A 5,000-nucleotide genomic window follows, 5' to 3' on the forward strand; every position below is an offset into this window, starting at 1 on the left:
GGGCAATGAGGCTCTTGGGCCCGCGAGAGCAAAATCCGTGCACAGACGGAAGTCCATGAGGTCAGATCCGAGGCCTTTACCCGGCACCCGGTGGGGGTATTCCCGCAGAGAGTAGCGAATCTGCCCGGCGACGGGTCAAGTTGCAATTTCTGGCATGCCACTCATGGAGCTGGTTAATGAGTTCCCCGCGGAAGTCCCGATGAGGAAAGGGCAAAATGGCGTTTTGCGGGCTTTGGGGCCTCTTCGTCGGTAGGACTACCGCCCGACCTTACGGTTGGAATTGTCGGCAGGGGAGGTTGGCGGGGTACCTGCAGAATAGTAGGAGGTGGCAAATCGAGAATCGGTCGACATCGCCAAAAACCTTCTCGAGCCTCCAGGTCTGCAGGGACCGACCCAGGCTGCCGCCAAACCGACCGAGAGGCCCTGCCGGCGGCCATTTTTGGCCATTTTCGGCATTTTTCGCCTCTTTCGGCCGGGATGGAAAAGCGGCGGCCTGAAGCCCGGGCCTGCCCGGGGAGGCCTCCTAATCGCCCGGGGGACCGGATTTGCCCCGGTGAGAGCCCCCGAAACGTCCCGAAGCCGGCCGGGAAGGCGGCCAAGGGCGAAGCACCTCGCATTGCGTTGGCAGGCCGTGCAAAGTGGCCTCCGGGCCCGCGAGACCATGCAGGGTGCCCTCGGTGTGCCCCTGAGAAATGGTTAACCAAACGAAGGACAGTGCGGCTCGGATTGCATTGGCAGGCCGTGCAAAGGGGCCCCCGGGCCCGCGAGACGTTACAGGTTGCCCTCGGTGTGCCCCTGAGAAATGGTTAACCAATTGGACTTAGTCTCTGGCAGAGAGACAAAGTGTTTTCACGAGAAATGGTTAACCAATTGGACTTCGTCTCTGGCAGAGAGGCAAAGTGTTTTCAAGAGAAATGGTTAACCAATTGGACTTAGTCTCTGGCGGAGAGACAAAGTGTTTTCCAGAGAAATGGATAACCAATTGGACTTAGTCTCTGGCAGAGAGGCAAAGTGTTTTCACGAGAAATGGTTAACCAATTGGACTTAGTCTCTGGCAGAGAGGCAAAGTGTATTCAAGAGAAATGGTTAACCAATTGGACTTAGTCTCTGGCAGAGAGGCAAAGTGTTTTCAAGAGAAATGGTTAACCAATTGGACTTAGTCTCTGAACGGCAGGCAAATTGTGGCCTTGAGAAATGATTAACCAATTGGACTTAGTCTCTGGCGGAGAGGCAAAGTGTTTTCTCGAGAAATAATTAACCAATGAGGCCAATGGACCTCGGGTTGCATTGGCAGGCCGGGCAATGAGGCTCTTGGGCCCGCGAGAGCAAAATCCGTGCACAGACGGAAGTCCATGAGGTCAGATCCGAGGCCTTTACCCGGCACCCGGTGGGGGTATTCCCGCAGAGAGTAGCGAATCTGCCCGGCGACGGGTCAAGTTGCAATTTCTGGCATGCCACTCATGGAGCTGGTTAATGAGTTCCCCGCGGAAGTCCCGATGAGGAAAGGGCAAAATGGCGTTGTGCGGGCTTTGGGGCCTCTTCGTCGGTAGGACTACCGCCCGACCTTACGGTTGGAATTGTCGGCAGGGGAGGTTGGCGGGGTACCTGCAGAATAGTAGGAGGTGGCAAATCGAGAATCGGTCGACATCGCCAAAAACCTTCTCGAGCCTCCAGGTCTGCAGGGACCGACCCAGGCTGCCGCCAAACCGACCGAGAGGCCCTGCCGGCGGCCATTTTTGGCCATTTTCGGCATTTTTCGCCTCTTTCGGCCGGGATGGAAAAGCGGCGGCCTGAAGCCCGGGCCTGCCCGGGGAGGCCTCCTAATCGCCCGGGGGACCGGATTTGCCCCGGTGAGAGCCCCCGAAACGTCCCGAAGCCGGCCGGGAAGGCGGCCAAGGGCGAAGCACCTCGCATTGCGTTGGCAGGCCGTGCAAAGTGGCCTCCGGGCCCGCGAGACAATGCAGGGTGCCCTCGGTGTGCCCCTGAGAAATGGTTAACCAAACGAAGGACAGTGCGGCTCGGATTGCATTGGCAGGCCGTGCAAAGGGGCCCCCGGGCCCGCGAGACGTTACAGATTGCCCTCGGTGAGCCCCTGAGAAATGGTTAACCAATTGGACTTAGTCTCTGGCAGAGAGGCAAAGTGTTTTCACGAGAAATGGTTAACCAATTGGACTTAGTCTCTGGCGGAGAGACAAAGTGTTTTCAAGAGAAATGGTTAACCAATTGGACTTAGTCTCTGGCAGAGAGGCAAAGTGTTTTCAAGAGAAATGGTTAACCAATTGGACTTTTTCTCTGAACGGCAGGCAAATTGTGGCCTTGAGAAATGATTAACCAATTGGACTTAGTCTCTGGCGGAGAGACCAAGTATTTTCACGAGAAATGGTTAACCAATTGGACTTAGTCTCTGGCAGAGAGGCAAAGTGTTTTCACGAGAAATGGTTAACCAATTGGACTTAGTCTCTGGCAGAGAGGCAAAGTGTTTTCACGAGAAATGGTTAACCAATTGGACTTAGTCTCTGGCGGAGAGACAAAGTGTTTTCAAGAGAAATGGATAACCAATTGGACTTAGTCTCTGGCAGAGAGGCAAAGTGTTTTCACGAGAAATGGTTAACCAATTGGACTTAGTCTCTGGCAGAGAGGCAAAGTGTTTTCACGAGAAATGGTTAACCAATTGGACTTAGTCTCTGGCGGAGAGACAAAGTGTTTTCAAGAGAAATGGTTAACCAATTGGACTTCGTCTCTGGCAGAGAGGCAAAGTGTTTTCAAGAGAAATGGTTAACCAATTGGACTTGGTCTCTGAACGGCAGGCAAATTGTGGCCTTGAGAAATGATTAACCAATTGGACTTAGTCTCTGGAGGAGAGACAAAGTGTTTTCACGAGAAATGGTTAACCAATTGGACTTAGTCTCTGGCAGAGAGGCAAAGTGTTTTCAAGAGAAATGGTTAACCAATTGGACTTGGTCTCTGAACGGCAGGCAAATTGTGGCCTTGAGAAATGATTAACCAATTGGACTTAGTCTCTGGCGGAGAGACAAAGTGTTTTCACGAGAAATGGTTAACCAATTGGACTTAGTCTCTGGCAGAGAGACAAAGTGTATTCACGAGAAATGGTTAACCAATTGGACTTAGTCTCTGGCAGAGAGGCAAAGTGTTTTCACGAGAAATGGATAACCAATTGGACTTAGTCTCTGGCAGAGAGGCAAAGTGTTTTCAAGAGAAATGGTTAACCAATTGGACTTAGTCTCTGGCAGAGAGGCAAAGCGTTTTCCTGAGAAATGGTTAACCAATTGGACTTAGTCTCTGGCAGAGAGGCAAAGCCTTTTCCTGAGAAATGGTTAACCAATTGGACTTAGTCTGTGAACGGCAGGCAAATTGCGGCCATGAGAAATGGATAACCAATTGGACTTAGTCTCTGGCAGAGAGTCAAAGTGTTTTCCTGAGAAATGGTTAACCAATTGGACTTAGTCTCTGGCGGAGAGGCAAAGTGTTTCCCGTTGTAATGGTTGGCCAATGCACTTCGGATTGCGTTGGTAGGCCGTGGAAAGTGGCTCTTGGGCCCGCGAGAGCAAAATCCGTGCGCAGACGGAAGTCCATGAGGTCAGATCCGAGGCCTTTACCCGGCACCCGGTGGGGGTATTCCCGCAGAGAGTAGCGGGTGTGCCCGGCGACGGGTCAAGTTGCAATTTCTGGCATACCACTCCTGGAGCTCGTTAATGAGTTCCCCTCGGAAGTCCCGATGAGAAAATGGCAAAATGGCGTTTTGCGGGCTTTGGGGCCTCCTGGACGGTAGGACTACCGCCCGACCTTACGGTTGCAATTGTTGGCAGGGGAGGTTGGCGGGGTACCCGGAGATTTTCGGGGACACGATTTTCAGAACATTTTCAGACAACGGTCACACTTTAAAAATGCCCAGAAAAGTGCGACTTTGAGGGTGGTAAGCGTTTTCAAATAGAATACCTTTCAAAGAGCTCTCGGAAGTCCTATATGAGGATTTAAGATGAATTTGTGCGGGCTTTCCGAACTCCGTTGTCGGTCTGAAATATCGGCCAGGGTCCAGACCGGTGGTAACCCTGGTTTAATAAACATGGCGTGTGGCGAAAAGAACAGACAAAATGACAAAGTGTCAAATATATATATACATGTGTATTTATGAACAAAAAAAATCACAAAGTGTCACCTGGCGGTGTACTTGATGATGAAAAATAAAAATACAAAGTCTGTTCACAGGCACCTTTGGGGCGGGGGTGCCTGAGTCCCCTTGGGTTGCACACTATAGAGTGTTTGACATGGACAGAGTCAACACTGTGTGCGTGCCCAGAACCCTTTTGAACGCAGGCGACGCACGCCGGTCGGCATTTCCTCTCCGTGCGAGCGCCAACAGGTTGCTTCCGTTGTTTTACAAATAAGAAAATTGTATTTATGAGCAGCAAAACAAAAAATCACAAAGTTTCACCTGGCGGTGTACTTGATGATGAGAAATAAAAATACAAAGCCTGTTCGCAGGCACCTAGGGGGCGGGCGGGGTGCCTGAGTCCCCTTGGGTTGCACACTGTAGTGTTTGACATGGGCAGAGTCAGCACTGTGTGCGTGCCCAGAACCGATGTGAAAGCAGGCGACGCACGCCAGTCGGCATTTCCTAGCCGTGCGAGCGCCAACATGTTGCTTCCGATGTTTTACAAATAAGAAAACTGTATTTATGAGCAAAAAAAATCACAAAGTGTCACCTGGCGGTGTACTTGATGATGAATAATAAAAATACAAAGCCTGTTCACAGGCACCTAGGGGGCGGGCGGGGTGCCTGAGTCCCCTTGGGTTGCACACTGTAGTGTTTGACATGGGCAGAGTCAGCACTGTGTGCGTGCCCAGAACCGTTTTGAACGCAGGCGACGCACGCCAGTCGGCATTTCCTAGTCGTGCGAGCGCCAACATGTTGCTTCCGTTGATTTACAAATAAGAGAACTGTATTTATGAGCAATAAAAATCACAAAGTGTCACCTGGC

Source organism: Cetorhinus maximus, unplaced genomic scaffold, assembly GCF_964194155.1.
Source record: "Cetorhinus maximus unplaced genomic scaffold, sCetMax3.hap1.1 HAP1_SCAFFOLD_2914, whole genome shotgun sequence".
NCBI lineage: Eukaryota > Metazoa > Chordata > Chondrichthyes > Lamniformes > Cetorhinidae > Cetorhinus > Cetorhinus maximus.